General features: G+C 41.5%; 1 long non-coding RNA gene across 1 annotated transcript in view; it reads left to right on the forward strand.

Moving 5' to 3' along the window:
- The window catches only part of LOC109552922 (uncharacterized), a 617,019-nt gene that overhangs the window by 455,173 nt on the left and 141,103 nt on the right, over positions 1 to 20,743 (forward strand). Inside the window, exon 9 of the long non-coding RNA XR_012324243.1 lies at positions 9,048 to 9,131. This is a non-coding gene — a long non-coding RNA (uncharacterized lncRNA). The remainder of the gene's footprint in view (positions 1 to 9,047; positions 9,132 to 20,743) is intronic.

Genomic DNA, 20,743 nt, shown 5'->3' on the forward strand with positions numbered 1-20,743 from the left:
GTATGGAGCTAGGGGTCTGGCCCAATTCTTTTTGACTCCAAACCTTTTAATTACTGGCTGATTTCCTCACTATCAAGTGGTCACTGAATTTCTGTTTGAACACTACTGGGGACAAAGGACTCACCACTTTTGGATCAGCCTAATCCAACTTAAGTAGCTCTATAAGAGTCTTTCCTTGTACCAAACTGGAATTTTGTCTTTCCAACTGCCTCCCCTGGGGTCTGCTCTCCTGTTGCCTATAAGATAACACTAATGTGTTTTGAACAGTCAATCAAACATTTCTTCATTCTTATTACGTGCTTGGATTCAAAGCAAGTACTATGAGGTTATAAGCCATGCTCTTTGCCCTTAAGTAGCTTTGTGGTGAAGTAAGACTAAAGTATATAAAGTAATTAGAGAACGACATGAAAGTGTAAAAAATTAGGGTAAAATACATTGAACAAATTATCAGCCTATGAAAGTTCAACAAAGGAGAGGAAAGCATGGGGGTACAACTGCCATTGAAGGTTTACCTCTATCCTATCTCTTACTCCATCTGAAACGATATAATTATAATCAAGACTTGGGGATTCAAAGTGCATTATTAGAATTAAATGGCAATGCAATAGCAAAAGCAACTTCTTCAGGGGTCCTTGGATGTTTGATATAAATGTAAAACAGATTCCACTAAAATAATAAATGTCAAATATAAAATCCATTGTTTCCAATTACTGCCACTTCACAGACTTTAACTACCTAATTTAGCTAAAGCATGAGGGGGAAATATTTTGCACTTGAAAATGTAAATTAAAACATTTTCCAGTGCAGCAACAATGCTGTATTATTGAGGCTGGCAGACCCCTGCTCCATCTCCTATGGTCCATTACCCTGGCCCAGCCCCTTAGAGCTTATCAGGGCTGCAAGACATTCTTTGCTTCAGACTCTGCCTCTTTGATAAGGGTTATCACTTTGCTAGATATGGAAAGCTCCTATATGCCAACTTGGGGCTTGCACCAGAAATTCATGATGAGGTAAGGGGCATACTGATGGATTTTTTTCAGAGCCTCATTATTTTTCTCTTTACTGAAAAAATTGGGGTATGTTATTTCCATCTAGCCTTTGCAGACTTCGTAGCAGTAAAGACATAATGCTTCTGCTTATTCAGGGTCCTTCTTGAACCAAGTTTTTAGGTTCTTTAGGTTGCCCAGCTCAGAGAACAGGCAGGTTGACCCATCCTCCAGGGAGTCCATTTCAAGGAAATTGGAGGAAATTCATCTTCAAGACAGGTTATGCTCTGTGTATCTCTCTCATGAGCTAGGGGGTCTTTGTGACTCATGGCTTCTCCCTGCACATGCTTCATTATCCCTCAGTATTGACCAGCTTCCTATGGTCTCTCATAGTTTCTGCTTTCTCTTAATGGCCTGCACATGGCATGGACTTGCCTTGATCCTGGAGTCTACCTGGTAATACTAGCCATCCCTTGTATGGCACTAACTATATGTCAGCTATCATTTCAAGAACTTTCCATATTCATATACTCTTTGAATCCTTACATTAAGCCTACAAGGCAGGTTCTATGATCATCTCCATTTTACAGATGAGGGCACTGAGATGCAGAGAGGTGAAGTATCTTGCTTAAGATCACACAGGTAGGAACTAACAGAGCTGGTACATGGATCCAGGCCATCTGACTCCAGTCTTTATTTCCTACTGTAATCTGCCTCCTAATAGTATACTTTAGTTTTAACTTCCATCTCACACTGCCTTATTCTCTCAGTATTTCTAGGTTCACATTCTGCTAGAGACTGGATGTTTGTGTCCCTCTCATATTCATTTGCTGAAATCTTAACCCCCAAGGTGATGGTATTAGGAGGTGGGGGCCTTTGGGAAGTGATTAAATCAGGAAGGTGGAGTTCTCATGATAGGATTATTGCCCTTCTTAAAGAAACCTTCCTTCCTCCATGTGGGGTGACAGAGAGAAGATGGCTGTGAATGAGGAAGCAGCTCTTGCCAGACATTGAATCTGCCAGAACCTTGATCTTAGACTTCCCAGGCTCCTGAACTGTGAGAAATAAATGTTTCTAAGACACTCCGTCTATGGTATTTTGTTACAGCAGCCCAAACAGACTAAGACAGTTTCCCAAGGGAAGGAATCTCATTGGCCCAATTCTTCATTCTGTGCCTAGTTGTATCTTAAAACACTAGCTCTGGTCCAATCGTCTGTGCAGCTGAGTAAGGTGATAGGATCATGTGGTTTGAAATGTGGCCGCCTTGGGTTTCCTTGTCAAAGGGGTCATAGAGAGGGCATGGTTGCCTAGATCAGGTAGTGGAGGAGTAGGTCCTATCAACTGACCTCCTATACCTACTGACACTGTTTTTGACTTGTAGGATTAAAATATTTATATCTATCTACAGGCTTGTCTCTTACAGTCACTGAGCCTGTTAGCTTGGATATCTGTTTATCCAACCTTTGAGGTATTCATCCATATTATTGTTACCTGGTTGAAATGAGGGCATATTGCAGCATGCCAGAAAGCATGCTGCCTGCTGGTTTGTTTAATGTGCTCTCCATGGAGCCCAGCACAGCCCACTGTGTTAGTCCATCGAGCACTCCCTGCTCATAGGTGATGTGTAGAGTACAGAACAGGAAGAATAGGGTGTCTCTGACATAGGGAACTTACAATTTCCTTGAGGAGAAAAGTCTCATGCACTAAAACACAGAACAAACCAAATTCCTGTTGATGAAAGACAAATTCCAGCAATATTTATCAAGTACCGTGCTGGGTGTTTCTACAAATGATACCTCAATTGGTCTCCACAATAACTGTGAGATATGTGATTTACTTCCACTTTTCAGGTAAGGAAACCACGAGATGGAGATATATCTTCTCCAAGACACAGTTGATGGTTGTTGTGCCACAGGAACGGTCCTCAACTGCATGTTGACCTCACTTGTCACTGATGATGGCATGCCTGCCTTGATGAACACTCAAAATCTTTTGTTCCACGTGGTTTGCTCTCAGCCACAATGAGTCACGTGGGTTTTCTTTTTATGTAACTCCCTCTGAGAGCCACCCAAAAATGAAACTGGTTTAGCAAAGCTTATTTCTGAGGACAATGAAAAGCAGAGGTTTTGCTATAAAAAAATTCTGAAAACCTTTGCCTTGGGTCTGTTTCATAGACAAGAGCAGCAGGTGTGGGCTGGATTTCAGTTCTCCCAGATGGAGCTCAGAGGAGTGCTGAGGTGAGGTCTAGCTAGATACAGGAGAATAAATCCTGAGCTGTGTTCAGCTTGCTCTGCCTCTGTTTAGCTTAGGTGCTAAACGGGAACTTGGATAATGCTTGGACTTACGTGACCCCATCTCTGGTATTTTGCATAGTGATTAAGAGCTTGGACTTATGTGACCAACAGACCCAGGAGTGGCCTTGGCTCTGGCACTTACCTGCTCTGTGAGATGGGGCAAATTATGTGATATCCAGAAACCTCATGTGTCTGACATGTGCTTGATAGATGGTGTCTGTTATCATTAATTACTACCATTTCTCTACCTCATTTTCTAGGTCCTACATTCTAGGGAAAGCATTTTAAAAAGGGTTTTCTAATATTGAGCTGATTTGGGTTAATTTTTCTTTTCTTTTTCCTCTCCTTCTTTGAAAAACAAGATTTACTTCTTTTTTGTAATAAATTTATTTATTATATTTATTTATTTTTGGCTGCATGGGGTCTGTTGCTGCACACGGGCTTTCTCTAGTTGCGGCGAGCGGGGGCTACTCTTCATTGCAGTGCGTGGCCTTCTCATTGCGGTGGCTTCTCTTGTTGCGGAGCACGGGCTCTAGGCACGCGCGCTTCAGTAGTTGTGGTGTGCAGGCTCAGCAGTTGTGGCTTGCAGGATCTAGAGGGCAGGCTCAGCAGTTGTGGTGCACGGGCTTAGTTGCTCCATAGCATGTGGGATCTTCCCGGACCAGGGTTTGAACCCATGTCCCCTGCATTGGCAGGTGGATTCTTAACCACTGCGCCACCAGGGAAGCCCCAAGATTTACTTCTTATTGGAAATTTGGCTGATAAGATCTTCTTGCTGGTCAGAAGCTTGTCCTTAGGGCCAGGTGATGAAATGATATGTGAAAGTAGTAATGTCAAGTGTCACCAGGGGATTAGCACAGAGCAACTCTGAGCATGCATGTATGCACCCTCATGCTCCTAATCAAACACACAGTGGGCAGTGGGCCTCCTGTTCTACTTCCAAGGAAACTCTGCCTGCCCCGTTCCACTTCTAAGAAATGTTTTCCTCACCCTAATCATGTGGTTTGGACATATTCTCATGGATCCCACCAGCTTGGCCTACACTGATTGGCCTAGGATGGGCATGCGATCTGTGTTAGGACAATTGGAGCACTTTCCAGGCTTTCAGACCTTGGGATGGGAGAAAGTGAGATGTAACACCTGATCATTTTGGTGGCTGTGTTTTCTGCCTTAAGAATAAAACATGTGCAGAGAGAAAGAGATGAGAGATAAAAGAAAAGGATCTGATTCCTTTTGGGTTCCTCATTCCATTTTCCCAGAAGCTATGTACCCCCAGACCTTCCTATAGTTACATAGGTTAAAAGGTCCCACTCTGTTTAAAGCTAGTTCAAATTGGAGTTCTGTCACTTGCAACCTGTATTTCTGTCTATTGCTGTCTAATAGATTACTATAAAACATAGTAGCTTCAGACAACAATATGCATTTATTATCTCTCACAGTTTCTGTGGGTCAGAGATTCAGGAGCTGCTTGTCTGGGTGGTCTTGACTTGGGGTTGGTTGGTTCATTCAGTGTTGGTTGGAGCTGCAGTCACCTGAAGGCTTGACTGGGACTGGAAGATCTTTCCAAAGTGACTCAGTCACGTGGTGGTACATTGATACTGGCTGTTGGTAGGAGATTTCATGTCCTCTTCCTACAGACCTCTCCACCGAGCTGCTTGTGCTCTTATGACATGGTGAATGGCTTCTCCTAGAACAAGGAACCCAGGAGATCAAGGTGGAAGATGCAAATGTCTGTTATGACTTAGCCTTGAAAGTTACACACTGTCACTTCTTTAGTATTCTATTGTTGATATGGGTCAGCCATGATTCATTGTGGGAGGGGAATACACAAGGATGTGGATACCAAGAGATGAAGACTATTGGAGGCTATCTTGGAGGTTGGGTACAAAGGAACCAAAAGAGTGCTGACTGATGCATTATGGTGGCAGATGTTTCCACCTCAAGGTTAGATTTTATTTCACATAGGTGTTGTGATCACTAAGGTAATCTATTTATTCTTAAGGTAATTTCCATTATTAATCACTTATCATCTTTTTGGATGTTAAATTCACATAATTCTCTTTCTTTTCATCACATACATTTTATATATATATTTATATATATATATATATATATATATATATATATATATATATATATATATATACATACACATATGATTCATGAATAGAGGGGTTCCCTATTTGTCTAAATAGATTTTTCACTGGTTTAAGTTCCTTGCATGTGGGCAGGGAGGTGTGAGATGATGACTTGAAGAAATTGAGAATAAAGTGCCAAGATAGGCTTCTCTACTCTCCAAGTTCTGCCATCTTCCTAGTTAATAGGTGATATGGTTAAAGCAAAAGGAATGGAATATCTGGCTTCTAGTTCTGAATTTTCCACATACACTGACCTTGGTCACTTAACATTGATGAGTCTCTTTCCTCATGTTTGAGAAAGGGATCAACATTTTTATCTTATAGTGAGGTTATAAGGACTCTGTGACATAATGCTTTATAAACCATAAGACACTAGTTGTTGGTTCAGAAAAGTACCATGGTTGGCTTGAGAATCAGAAACTAGACTTGGTTCCTAGCTTTGCCCCCTCTGGGCCACCTGCTTCTATGATTAGTTATTTATTCTGTTTGACTTAAAGTTTCCTCCTCTGTAATACTGATTTAGTAATAATACTTCCAACTTCATGCAGATATAAAGTTCTGATAAAATGCTCTCTGACTGTCAAAGATTGGTACATGGCTATTGTTATGATTATGTCTCTTGTGGAAGAGTTGGAACCAAATTTACTCTGCCCTTTATATCAAAGTCAACATGACCACGTAATTTATTTAATAAAACTGTGAGTGCATGACAGGTGTGAGCTGAGTGCCATGGATACCACAGCAACAAGACAGATGCCGTCCTTGTCTTCTTAGAGCTTAGGGGAGACCCAACAAACAGGCAAGAAATTACAAAGCAGTGTGATGAATCGTATGGGTGGGCATGCAGGTGCTCTGGGAGCATGTGGGAAGAGTCCTAACTCAGACTTGAAGGGTCATGGCAGGCTTTCATGAGGAAGTAAGATCAGGAAAGACCTGAAAACTGAGTTGGAGTAAGTTAGGTTAAGGAAGGTAGGTGAGAATTTGGGGAAAGAGTGTTCCAGGTGGAGGAAAGAGACTTCATAAGGAATGAGAGGTAAGAGAACACACCGGATGGTCAGAAAATCATTCAGTATGGCTGAAGCCAAGAGGCAGAGTCAGGATAGTAACATGTGAGCTAGAGGATTAAAGAGACAGTGGATCATAAAGCCCTTCCTGGTCTCTGCCTTGGATTTCATCTTGAAGTCAGTGAAGGTTCCCTGAAGGATTCTAAGGCAGGAAAGAGACACAGTCAGATTTGCATTCTAGATAGATATTTCTCAGTGAGGCTGCTATTGGCATTTTGGGTGGAACAGTTCTCTGTTGTGCAGATCATTCCAGGTGTGGTTGGCAGATTAATGGCTCCTTAAAGATGTCCATGTTCAAATTCTTGGAAACTGTGACTCTGTTATGTTACATGGCAAAAGGGACTTTGCAAGACAGGACCTTAAAATGGGGAGGTTATCCTGATTTACTTAGAGTGGGTAGACTTGATTTAATCACACGGGCCCTTAAAAATGGAAGAGCAAAGCAGAAGTCAGAGAAAGACGTGGCAGAAGAGGAGGCAGGAAACACAAGGCATAAGAAGAATTCAACCTATCATTACCTGCTTTGAAGATGAAGGGGTCATGAGCCAAGTAATGTGGGAGACCCTAGAAGCTGAGAATAATCCCTGCTGAGAGTCAGCCAGGGAACTGGAGCCTCAGTCCTACAGTCCCATGAAACTGAATTCTGCCAACAGCATGACTGTGCTTGGACAGGGATTCTCCCACCTGGCCTCCAGGGCCCTACTGATCCTTTGACGTTAGCCCTTTAGACCTTTGTCAGACTTCTGACCTACAGAGCTGTGAGGTAATAAATGGGTATTTTTTTAAGCTGCTAAGTTTGTGGTATTTCGTTACTAGAGCAATAGGAGATGAATACATTAGGTATTTCAGTGTCCTTGGCTCCTGCCCCCTTAATGCCAGCATATCCCCCCCACCCCCATTATCACAACCCCCAAACACTCCCACATTTCCAAATGCCTGCTGCTGCTGAGGGCGGTACACCCCTGGCTGAGAACCACTGCCATGAGAATTAATAGGAAGAAGTTTGGATCAAAGGCAGAGGAACCAGTTAGAAGGTTATTGTGATATTTAAGCTGAGGAATGAAATGGCCTGAAGGAACATAGTGGGAACATTCATTGGAATAGAGAAAAGGGATGAATTTGAGAGATAATTAGGCAGAGTCAACAGGACTCATCAGTGGTGGCTCGATTAACATTGGGGGTGAGCCATCTCCTCTGTCCTTATCCTCCTGTCCACCACCCTTCCACTCCCATCATCGTGGCACATCTAAAAGCAAACAGCATTTTTTCAGGAATGTGACTTCCCTTCCAGTGAGCAAGAGGACATGCTCTCAGAGCCGTCAGCACTTTGTATCAGGATCAGCCAGAAGAAGGGAAATGACAGCAGAGCTATTGCAAACCCCAAATGCCCGTTATGGCCAAAGGCACCCAGTTGGTGAAGCACAGTAATTGCCTGAACAATTTTCAGCCACTCCATGTTGCAATTGACGATAGGAAATGAGGAGAGATTTTATACCTCCCAAAAGAAGCAAGTCAGGCGATCCAAATGGCTGAAATGCAATTTGAACCAGGGCATTTGGTTAAGCCGACCAAACCCCTGTGTGCAGTTTGAAAGCATTTCGCTCTAGAGATTTTTATTTGTACTTTGGCCAAAAGGGCCTGTGCCCTCATCTGCACCTGTATAACCAACTCCGTGTACTAGATCCCTTCTGTGTGAAATCATGAGTGTGGTTTCTGTTTTCCTGACTGGACCGTGACGAGGCAGGGCACGTAACACGCAACATGTAACAGGCCCATTTCAAACAACACATTTGTTCTCTCTCGAGGTGTCTCCAACCCTAATCTAGTTTATGCTGAGTTCCCTAGTCTAGTGACTGCGAGGACCACCACTGCATAATCAAGCCCTAGTCTTGGGAAGATGAACGCCACAGAGCGTATAACCAGTTACCCTAGACAAATTCAAGTGTCATGGGAACTTTTTAAAGTTGGCTCTAGGTAAGAAATGAAAATTCCCCTGGCATCTGCATTTTTCCTACATTCTTGAAAACAGCCACAGTGACATGAATGAACCATCAAGTCAAAAATAATGATTCAACATAATTAATAGGTCATGGCAGAGAATCTGAGTTTTTTGTGCTCTTTCAGGCATAGGGAATGATGAATCCTGCAGGCTTTCCTGGCATCAGCACTTTAGGTGAGGTGTTAAGTGTCTAATATTAACACAAATTGGCAAATATGTAATTCACATGAAAGTTTCGCCTATCAAAGTCGAATTAAAATTGACCATACTCTCCCATCCCCAAGTAGAACTGAAATGGCTCATGGCATGGGGTAGTTTGGCTCTGGGTCTGATTAAGTAAAACATTTCCCCCTTTCAGCCTCTTGATCAAAGTCCATTTACATGGAGTCAGTTCTGTTTCTTAAAGACAAAGTTGTTTCATATTTCAATCCTTAAAATAATGTCACATTTCAGTTTTAGCCCTAAAGTGGGAAAACCCAGGGCTGATGCTTTTGGTTGCATTCTACACTTAACCTTCCTTCAGAGTCATTTTTAGTTCCAAGAAACTGTCTTTGTTCTCTGCCCAGGTATGGAGGAAAAGCCAAGGAGAGAAAGCAGCCATCCCTGTCACACGTGCTTGGTGTCATTTTCCTGATGCTGACTACGTATCAGTATGTATGATTTTATAACTACAGCTATTTATTTGATCCTGGATAGGCAAATCGGCTTGGGAGCTGAAGGGATGTTTTATGTCAAGATGCTCTAACTTTGGTTGGCGATTATCTTCTGAATATTTAGGAATGGTGACAGCCATCTCTCCATTCTTGAATATATTTCTGGCTTTGTCAGAGCTTTAGTCCCAAAGAGGGAGGGAGAAGGCTCCTACATAAAACGAGACAGCTAATAAAAGTATAAAACTGGGATTTTTTTTCTATAAAAGAAAATCCGTAAGTGACAAAATATCTCACCAAGTCATTTTTCCTCTCCAATGTCTTGCGTTGTGCATGTGTGGCACGTGCACACATTAAGTTTACAGATTCTATAAAGCAATTCATCCTGCTCTGAATCTAATGCCAGTAAGTTTTCAAGGAAGTCAGCAAAATGTAGCCCAGGAAGGAAAACCCTATTGTTTTTATTCAATCTGCTACTGAACTGTGACTAAATCATTTACTCTTCACATTTTATTTTTAATTTTGTGGTATTTTCCCCCTCCCCCAAATGAGGTCGAGTCCTAAATCCTCGTACCGTAACATCCCAGCTATACAGTCATATAAGAGGTTTGTTTCAGTAAAAATGATTACTGGTATCTATAATAGAATTGTAATAACTCAATACTATTTTACAAATTTTTGATTCGCTCTGCATTTTTTATTTGACAGCTTGCCAAAATCTAGTTTATTTTTTTGTTTTTTTTTTGCGGTACACGGGCCTCTCACTGTTGTGGCCTCTCCCGTTGCAGAGCACAGGCTCTGGACGCGCAGGCTCAGCGGCCATGGCTCACGGGCCCAGCCCATGATCCCAGCTGCATGTGGGATCTTCCCGGACCAGGGCACGAACCCGTGTCCCCTGCATCAGCAGGCGGACTCTCAACCACTGTGCCACCAGGGAAACCCCAAAATCTAGTTTTTATCTGATCATCTTTGCATCGATAATACATGAGGCTGAGACCTTCTGAAAAGAGGATACTTTATTTTCCCCTCTCATCGAATGCTTTGCTTTTGCAGCAAAAATATTGATTTGGATTTAATAATCTATAGTCCTTTTGGTTTGATCACACTTAGCAGGAAACCCCAGAAAGAGCCATGGCCACATATCCGCCAACATGGAATCAATTTCTCCTCTCTAATAAATGGAATCCTTGAGCACCTGATCCATACTATTGCTTGTTATGTGTAATTAATGAAAGGTTTGACACAGTAGAGTTTTGAATGGCTCCGGGTTTCCCTATTCAGATCCTCTCAACCAAAAAATAACCATCAACAAAACCTATGCCATAGAAAGATGATGTTTCTGATTATAATTTTTTGTCACCTCCATCAACATACATTTTGTCACACTTTGCTCTTAAGCGATCGCAGCGGTGCTGCTGATCGCAACCTGCTCTCGCTCCCAGCTGTTCACGCTCAAGACCATTGTGAGTAACAGGTCCATCCCATCAGTTGCCTCTGGGATTGTTATATATAATCAGCATCACGAAAAGAAACTGACTAGGAACTGGGAGCGCCCTCCAACAACGCATCTTCATCCATTGTCTTATTTTCCATCTGTAAGGAATGCAACCAAGGACATCTTTTAGAATTCAGCATTCCTGTCTCAAATAAATGACAAAAGCTGGTGAGTAAGAGAATCGCTAACCCAGTGGTTGTTAAGCAATTAAATCAGAATCTCTGGGGGTATGACAAGGGCATTGGTATTTTTAAAAGCTTCCTTGGTCATTTTTATGTGACTTAGTGCTCTACCCTGAAACTTCGCTGCTCTCGATGCAGCTGGGTGCCACCTTCATGGGCTTATTAGAATTGCAGAAATTTACTGAATCAGGTCAGTTCTACTGAACACACTCTGCTGAATCATAATCTGCATATTAGCAAAATCTCCCCAGTGATCTGTAGACACATTAAAGTTTGAGAAACATTGGCCTAAACCTGTTATAAGAAACATCCCCAAGTTAGCAAGCCAATTACTAAACAGAATGGCAGCTTTCAGTGTTTCTAGAGGAAGGGGGGCAGCCGTGGGCTCTGTTGTCAGGCAGCCCTGGGTTTGTACCCTGGTTATCCCAGTTACTAGCTGTGTGACTTCGGGTCAGTCTCTCTAAACTTCAGTTTGCTCATCTGTAATGATACTAATGATAGTACCCACCTCCATAGGATTATTGTGAAGATGAATCGAAATATCGCCTGCAAAGTGCTTAAGACCATGCCAGATGCATTGTTAAGCAAGCGGTGTGTTTTAGTAGTTAATACTAATATTAATAATAAGGCTGTATTCTTCAGAGACCTCTACAATTGCTCAATTGCTCTGTATTGTCTAAATATAGGTAATAATTCTTTTAAAATTTATCTATTTACCCTTAAAGCCAACTGAAGCTCTTATGGAAGTTGGCCTAAGGTCTACCCTTGCACTTTAAGCTTACACTTGATCCCATTCATCATTTACAAGAGGGACAACAGGAAGGTCAGTGGATGCTTAGAAAAATGGTGCAGTGGTGAGATCAACCAGAATGTCTTTCCTAGCACCTGAGCCTTGGTGACTTAAGCTTAATTTTCTCTGGAAGCCACACCATTGTGTGTAAAAAGACTTACAAAGCCGGCTTCCGTGTGAGGCTAACTCTGTTCACCTAAATTTGGCCTTATTTGGAAAGCTTTCTTGGCTGTCTCCCACCAAATCCAAACAGGGACGGGAGATTTTATTAAAATGACTTGGGACCAGCCTGCTCTGTACTCTGAACCATTGAAGGGAGCCAAAAATGTCCCCTGGTGTCCATAGAAACATTGTTCTTATTTTTCAAAATTAATCCAGCTGAATTTGCAAGGCTGCCTCACCTCCATCAGAGCTGCAGACGGCCAGGACAAAGAGCTGTTTTGATGTTCCCAGCTGGGAACCTTGCCCTCAGCAAATACAGTTGATATAAATAAATGGTCTCTTGCCTGCCTACATTCATGCCCATCTGTTTGGAGGGCATGGTGCCCAATCAAAAGTTGCCTAGATGCTCACCATGGGCACCAGTGCCAAGGAAGGATGATTTCGTGGCAGCCTGCCTAATGCTGTGAGTGCCATCTTTTCAGTCGTGGGTTCTCATCCTGGACCAGAACGGGAGCACTGGCATTGCATGTCTCCTTACTCTTGATCACACCTGTTGACAAGGCAGTGCCAAACCAAAAGAAGAGAGAAAGAAGGAAAACTGCTGTGTAGGAGCATCTTTGGGCTCCCAGGGCCTGGTGGGCCCACTAAGACAGATTCTAATTAAGTAGAGAAAAATCTCTGCCCATGGATATTCTGATGGGGCACAAGATTGGCAAGTCAGACTTTGCTTGGCTTTATTGCAGGGGCAGAGGGCAAGCTGTTCCCAGCTGGCAACTCTGCCACTATCTAATACAGGAAACATAATAGAACACTGGTCTTTGACGACGTCAGGAGCCAACTAAACCAAGAGGAATGAATCAGGCTCAACCCAGCCCACTATCCCCTAGCTCCCAATTTTCACCCATCCACTGGAAGCAATAGGCCTGACGAGTACAAGGCACAGGATGTAAAAACCCAGGAGCTGATTTTGTTTTGCACTGGCTGAGCTTGAGGCAGAAAATGAAGTCAGTCAGGAGAAAGCATGATGTGTGGACATTTTTATGCTGATAAAGGGTGAGTAAATTCCCTCCGAGTTTGTTAAACACAATCAGAAATAAATTTACGTACTTGGTCACCAGGGGATCACAGAGGGGTCCAGGAGAGGATCCTCACAGCAAAAGTTAGGAAATTATTCATCCCTGTGGACTTCTCAAGGGCTAAACACAGTGGTTCTCAGTCATGGAATACTGAGATGATAGGGAGTGAGCAATCTTTATTGATGAGAAGTTCAAGTGTGCTACCTTGTCTTGTGGAAGGAAAATAGGTTGAGAAACAGCTGGCTGAAAGACTCAAAACAACATGCCCTGTTTACACTTAAAAGCACATTTGTTAGTCCAAGATTTGGTTTTGTTCCTAAGTTTGCATTGTTTTGTTGAATTCTCAATATTCTATCAATTAGATTTGTGGTTAATCATTGTGGTAGGCTGGACAATGGTCCTCCGAGATGTCCACGTGCTAATCCCCAGAACCTGGGAATATGCTACCTGATAGGGCAAAAGGGATCTTGCAGGTGTGATTAAGTTAAGCATCTTGAGGTGTGGGAGATTATCCTGGATTATCTGGGTGGGCCTGATGTAATCATAAGGGTCCTATCAGAGCAGGAGGCTGTGTGATGAAGGCTGAAGAGATTGGGTGCTGTGTTGAAGATGGAAAAAGTGTCCTGAAGCGAAGAAATACAAGGAGCCATCAGTAGCTTAAAGAAAACAAGAAAACCAGTTCTCTCCTCAGAGCTTCCAGAAGGAACCAGCCCTGTAGACCACTTGCCTGTAGCCCAGTGAGACTGATTTTGGAGTTCTTAGAATAAATATATCTTGCTGTAAGCAACTAAGTTTGTGGTAATTTGTGAAGCAGGAATAGGAAACTGAGACAGTCCTTATCCTTATGTAGCAGACTCAGGGTGGCCCAAGAAGGGAGACTCCCAGGCTGTACAAAGCTTAGAGAAACACAGTCCATTTGCTGCTCTGATAGAACCAACTAACTGAGTTTGTTGTTTTCCCCAACAACTCACTGGCTTTTTTTTTTTTCCCTCTTGAACACAAAAGATCAGAGTCAAATCCAATGTTCTTGTTTTTGTGTTTTCTTTTTGGCATTGTACAAGTCTAAGTTTAAAAGAAACAGTTCTCTATCAGGTGTCAGGTCACACCCTTAAACTTTCAACGTTTGGCCTACCAGGCCAGAATACCATCCAAATTGACCTAAGTATCGGTAACGCCAGTTCCAATCACAGGCATTCATTTCCCAAAGGCAGGGAACAATTTAGGAGCAGCAATTCAGATTTATGTTCAATTAATATTACTATATTCCTACTAAGTGCCAGGCACTGGGAATGACATGTTTGACGTGTATAATATCTCCTTAAACTGAAAAGTTTAAGTGGGTAAACTGAAAAGTTCCTGGACACACATGCAACACGAAGTAGCTGTTATTGTCAGAAGTTAATGCTTATTCCTCTCAGCAGGTACCATAACACTGTAGGGCAGCTGCTGTCACTGAATGTTAACAGCAGGTGCCTGTCTATGTACCCATCCATCATTCCATCCCAGCAGCTGGATTGCTCATCATTTGCCTGCCCTCAGTGGCCCTGATCTGCAGAAAGCAGACTCCAGGAACAATTCAGAATTTACCTGTGATTAAAGTGTGCTTCAGCCAGGTTTTATATATATATAATGTACAGTGGGCCTCTTCTGCTTTTGTTTCCTTTTGGATATAACATAACGCACAAGGTAAACAAGAAGTCTGCACAATAAGGATAAGTAACGATGCACTCTGGAGTGACAAGGATCTTAGAGAAGGAAGAAGTGGTAATTTAATTGTTTTACTTTTCCATCAGAGAAATTAAGTAACTCGATTTCTTTTTCATAAAAAGTTTGAGAAATTGAGAATCATGCTAGTTCTATTGTTTATCTCTGTTGAATAAAGTTAAAAGAGATCTTTTCCAAGTTGGTTGAGTTTTATCCACGTTTCCTATCAATTGGTCTATTTCAACATGCATTTCCAGTATTTGCCATACTGAAAAAATTACCCCCATCACTTCTTCATCTACTATTTGGACCTTATTCTGCCCAGGTTTTCTTTTAAAAATAGAAGTAAATAAAAATATTTCTCTTGGTGTAGCATCCTTTTCTCAATGCTGTTTTCATTTTTCGCTTGCAATCCAGTTAGTGATAATTTAGTCATCTATTATGATGATAGCCTCAATATTTGAGATGCCGATCAGAGTGAAATGAAAGCGTCTCGGAGGAATTCAATAGACCAGAGAAGAAAATAATCGAAGTACTGTTTATTCATTCTCTTATCAACAAACATTTATTGAGCATTTAGTTGCCCTGGTATCCTCCCTTTTCTTATTCTTTTTCATTCTCTTCCTTCCTGTCTCCTACAAAATTGACATCGTATTACAGAAACTGAAAATTCAAAGATGAATAAAATATAGCTCCCATCCTTAAGGACTTAGAGCTTAGTAAACAGTAAAAATGCAATGCAGTGCAACTCTTCTGTTCTGAAAGGGAGCAAGAGGTGCCATAGGGGGATCAGGAGGGAGAGGCCATCTGTGCATGGGAGCATCAGGGAAGGCTTCACAGAAGAGGTAACACTTCAACAGAGGTTTGAATAGGAGTTCACCAAGAGAATGGGAATGAGGGTATATTTGTTTTATATCTCTGTGTAACAAATTACCACAAACTTAATGATGTAAACATTTATTATCTCACAGTTTCTGTGGATCAGGAGTCTGGGCATGGGTTAGCTGGGTTCTCTGTTCATGGTCACACAAGGCCATACTCGAGATGTAAGATGGGCTGAATTTTCATCTGGAGGCTTGATTGGGGAAGAATGTATTTCTAAGTTCACTCATGTTGTTGGCAGTTTTCATTTCCTTGTGGTTATATGACTGAGGGCCCCATAATTTGCTGGCTATTATATGGAGGCCATCCTCAGGTCCTAGAGTCTGCCCACGGTTCCTTGCCATGTGATCTTCTCCAACATGGTCTCTTACTTCACTAGGCCAGCAAGGAGAATCTCTAGTCTAGTCTAGGACAGAGTCTTATACAGTGTAACAAAATCCCATTGCCTTTGACATATTCTATTGGTTAGAAGCAAATCACAGGTCTGACCTGCACCTAAGGACAGAGAATTACACAGAGCTGTGAACACCAGAAGGAGGGACTCATTGGGGTTCACCCTAGGGTCTGTCTATCACATAGGAAGATGAGAGGAATGAGATAAACAGGTAAGATGGCATATAGGGTATGAACAATGGTTCTATATGGTTGTAATAGGATGGAGGAGTTAAGAAAGATTCAAGATAAGACTGCATAGGTAATAATTACTGCTAACATTTATATAATGCTTACTCTGTGCCAGAGTACTTTATATATGTTAAATCATTAATCCGACCAAGATTATAGAGCTTGTAAATGGTGGAGCTCGCTTCTGATTACCTGTCTCCTGAGTCTGTGTCCTTAAACCACTATGCAACACTGCCTCTGGGAAAGTGTTGAGATGTTCCAGGAGCATATTATGAAGGGTCTTGTTAAGGAATTTGATTTTGTTCCAGGAAGTGGTGAAGAACATTACAGGGGTTTGAGTCATGGGTAAAGGTGTTCAGACTGACACACAACCAACAGCATGAAGGAGGCACTGGGGCCAAAGACACTGATACAGGTGAGGGAAGATGAGTTACTGAATGAATGTGGGAGTCATGGAGTTTGGAAGAAGGGGACAGATATGGGATCTTTGGAAAATGTACATGATCTGACTCAGTGACCAGTTATGAGGACTGGGTGAGCAGTGGTGGAATTGAGGAAGACAGATGTGTCTCAGGTAACTTCCAGGCTCCTGGCTTAGATGATTTGGTGTGTAATGGAGCATAAGACTCATGCATTAAGCTCCAACTTACTAGGAAGCAGGGACTACATTCTTCTTGTTCAGCATTGTATCCGTGGGCCCGGCATAGGACTTTGCCCATGGTTATGAAAACACACACTTGTACTGTGCCTATTACATGTCGAGCACGGTTCTAAGAGCTTCACTTATGCTAACTTATTTAACCCTCATAATACCCCTATGTGATAGATACTATTATCATCCACATTCTAAAAAAGAGGAAAATGAGATACAGTTTGTTTAAGTAACTCGCCCGAGTTCACACAGTTTGAAAGTATCACAGCCAAGACTTGAACTCAGGCAGGCTTTCTCCAGAGTCATGTGCTTAACCACCACACCATGGTGACAGTAAAAAAAAACAAACACACACAAACAAAAAGATGCACAATAATACTTGTTAAATGTTATGTGACTTCACAGAAGTATTGATAAGATGAATATTTAAAATATGATGCAGGAGAAGTAACAACTGACACCAGAGAAATACAAAGGATCCTGAGAGACAACTATAAGCAACTATATGCCAGTAAAATGGACAACCTGGAAGAAATGGACAAATTCTTAGAAAAGCACAACCTTCCAAGACTGAACCAGGAAGAAATAGAAAATATGAACAGACCAATCACAAGTAATGAAATTGAAACTGTGATTAAAAATCTTCCAACAAAAAAAAGCCCAGGACCAGATGGCTGCACAGGCAAATTCTATCAAACATTTACAGAAGAGCTAACACCTATCCTTCTCAAACTCTTCCAAAATATAGCAGAGGGAGGAACACTCCCAAACTCATTCTATGACACCGCCATCACCCTGATACCAAAACCAGAGAAAGATGTCACAGAAAAAGAAACTTGCAGGCCCAAACCACTGATGAACATAGATGCAAAAATCCTCAACAAGATACTAGCAAACAGAATCCAACAGCACATTAAAGAGATCATACACCATGATCAAGTGGAATTTATCCCAGGAATGCAAGGATTCTTCAATATACACAAATCAATCATGTGATACACCATATTAACAAATTGAAGGATAAAAACCATATGATCATCTCAATAGATGCAGAAAAAGCTTTCGACAAAATTCAACACTCCTATATGATAAAAATTCTCCAGAAAGTGAGCAGAGAGGGAACCCACCTCAACGTAATAAAAGCCATATATGACAAACCCACAGCCAACATCATTGTCAATGGTGAAAAACTGAAAGCATTTCCTCGAAGATCAGGAAAAAGACAAGGGTGCCCACTTACACCACTATTATTCAACATAGTTTTGGAAGTTTTAGCTACAGAAATCAGAGAAGAAAAAGAAATAAAAGGAATACAAATTGGAAAAGACATAAAACTGTCACTATTTGCAGATGACATGATACTATACATAGAAAATTCTAAAGATGCTACCAGAAAACTACTAGAGCTAATCAATGAATTTGGTAAAGTAGCAGGATACAAAATTAATGCACAGAAATCTCTTGCAGTCCTATACACTAACAATGAAAAATCAGAAAGAGAAATTAAGGAAACACTCCCTTTTACCATTGCAAGAAGAAGAATAAAATACCTAGGAATACCTACCTAAGGAGGCAAAAGACCTGTGTGCAGAAAGCTATAAGACACTGATGAAAGAAATTAAAGATGATACAAACAGATGGAGAGATATACCATGTTTTTGGATTGGAAGAATCAACACTGTGAAAATGACCATACTACCCAAAGCAATCTACAGATTCAATGCAATCCCTATCAAATTACCAATGGCATTTTTTACATAGCTGGAACAAAAAATCTTAAAATTTGTATGGAGACACAAAAGACCCCAAATAGCCAAAGCAATCTTGAGAAAGAAAAACGGAGCTGGAAGAATCAGGCTCCTGGACTTCAGACTATACTACAAAGCTACAGTAATCAAGACAGTATGGTACTGGCACAAAAACAGAAATATAGATCAATGGAACAGGATAGAAAGCCCAGCGATAAACCCACACACATATGGTCACCTTGTCTTTGACAAAGGAGACAAGAGTATACAATGGAGAAAAGACAGCCTCTTCAATAAGTGGTGCTGGGAAAACTGGACAGCTACATGTAAAAGAATGAAATTAGAACACTCCCTAACACCATACACAAAAATAAACTCAAAATGGATTAAAGACCTAAATGTAAGGGCAGACACCATAAAACTCTTAGAGGAAAACATAGGCAGAACACTCCATGACATAAATCACAACAAGATCCTTTCTGACTCACCTCCTAGAGAAATGGAAATAAAAACAAAAATAAACAAATGGGACCTAATGAAACTTTAAAGCTCTTGCATAGCAAAGGAAACCATAAACAAAATGAAAAGACAGCCCTCAGAATGGGAGAAAATATTTGCAAACGAAGCAACTGACAAAGGATTAATCTCCAAAATATACAGGCAGCTCATGCAGCTCAATATCGAAAAAACAAACCACCCAATTTAAAAATGGGCATAAGACCATTTCTCCAAAGAAGAAATAGACATTTCTCCAAAGAAGATATACAGATTGCTAGCAAACTCATGAAAGGATGCTCAACATCACTAATCATTAGAGAAATGCAAATCAAAACCACAATGAGATATCATCTCACACCAGTCAGAATGGCCATCATCAAAAAATCTACAAACAGTAAATGCTGGAGAGGGTTGGAGAAAAGGGAACCGTCTTTCACTGTTGGTGGGAATGTAAATTGATATAGCCAGTATGGAGAACAGTATGGAGGTTCCTTTAAAAACTAAAATAGAACTACCATATGACCCAGCAATCCCACTACTGGGCTTATACCCTGAGAAAACCATAATTCAAAAAGAGACATGTGTTAGTGAAGAACCTAGGGGCAGGACGGGAATAAAGACTGAGACCTACTAGAGAATGGACTTGAAGACACAGGGAGGGGGAAGGGTAAGCTGCGACAAAGTGAGAGAGTGGCATCAACATATATACACTACCAAATGTAAAATCGATAGCTAGTGGGAAGTAGCCGCATAGCACAGGGAGATCAGCTCGGTGCTTTGTGACCACCTGGAGGGGTGGGATAGGAAAGGTGGGAGGGAGACGCAAGAGGGAGGGGATACGGGGATATATGTATACATACAGCTGATTCACTTTGTTATACAGCAGAAACTAACACAAAATTGTAAAGCAATTATACCCCAATAAAGATGTGGAGAAAATATATGATGCAATAAATTTGTCAATAGCCTTAATGGGTTTTGTATAAGTCTCTGTCATCACATTTAGGAAATTGTATTCTAAGGATGTGTTGAAATGTTGTCTTTCTCTCCCAATACTGTTGAGCCACTCAGACATACGGGCTGGGTTCTATTCTAGACATTTGCACTGTGTCTTGTGCAGTGCACTCAATAACCGTTTGTGGAAAGAATTACTTTCTTATGTATTGTATGTATTATTTATAATTTCTAAACTGTATTGACTACATTATCTCATTCAATAGTGACATCAACTAGAAAAGATAGGGGTGGTAGGTCCTGTTATTCCCATTTTATAACCGTGGACATCAAGGCAGAAGAGAGTGACCAAACTGAACTCCAAAGTCCAATTGAGAGCACTCATCATCCTTCCTCATTGTAATCACTTAAATCTTGGCCAGAATAATGGAGACCAGTGAGAAAGTCAAATTCTAGGCTGAAATACTCAATGTAATGGCTATGATTCTTTGCCATCATTTTTTTTTCCTTTTTTTATAAGCACATGAGGGAAACAAGCACATGAGAACATGGGCTACACTAAAAGCTAAAAAGACTCAGGAAAGTGTTGCAACTGGCACTAAGTGATTAATTAATTAATTAAATGGCCACCACAGTCTAATGAAGAGGTCTATTTTTTTTTTTTTCAATTTTCTTTTACGGTATGCGGGCCTCTCACTGTTGTGGCCTCTCCCGTTGCGGAGCACAGGCTCCAGACGCGCAGGCCCAGCGGCCATGGCTTACGGGCCCAGCTGCTCCGCGGCATGTGGGATCTTCCGGACCGGGGCACGAACCCATGTCCCCTGCATCAGCAGGCGGACTCTCAA

The sequence above is a fragment of the Tursiops truncatus genome, chromosome 11, assembly GCF_011762595.2.
Source record: "Tursiops truncatus isolate mTurTru1 chromosome 11, mTurTru1.mat.Y, whole genome shotgun sequence".
NCBI lineage: Eukaryota > Metazoa > Chordata > Mammalia > Artiodactyla > Delphinidae > Tursiops > Tursiops truncatus.